The sequence below is a fragment of the Myotis davidii genome, unplaced genomic scaffold (assembly GCF_000327345.1).
Source record: "Myotis davidii unplaced genomic scaffold, ASM32734v1 scaffold170, whole genome shotgun sequence".
Taxonomy (NCBI): Eukaryota; Metazoa; Chordata; class Mammalia; order Chiroptera; family Vespertilionidae; genus Myotis; species Myotis davidii.
Window position 1 is genome coordinate 877,179 of NW_006282528.1, and position 435 is coordinate 877,613.

The following is a 435-nucleotide window of genomic DNA, read 5'->3' on the forward strand; positions in this document are numbered from 1 at the left end:
CCGCCTACCCCCCGCTGCCCCTAACCCCCACTGCCGCCTGCCCCCACGCCACCTACCCTCACTGCCCCTACCCCCCACTGCCGCCTACCCCCCCTGCTGTGTCTAGAACTCACTCATTTCTTCCCAAGTCTTTATGGAAACCCTATCGTGGAGCAGGCCCTGGCGGCAGCATCCCTTAAACTGACTCCGGTTCAGCTGGGCACGGCACACGGGGCGAGTGGTTCGCCCTAAAACAGCGTCGCCAACCGCTGGTCCGTGGGCCACTGATGGTCCGTGCAGTCCGAAAGGTTGGCGACCGCTGCCCTAAAACATGGTGCTTTCCAGCTTCCAAGCCTAGAAGCGCGGTGTCTCTGAAACCCACTCAGGTCCAGGTGGAGGCACGTTTCCCTCATCGCTAGACACAGGCCTCCCGCTGTGCCAGGAGGCGCGGTCCCC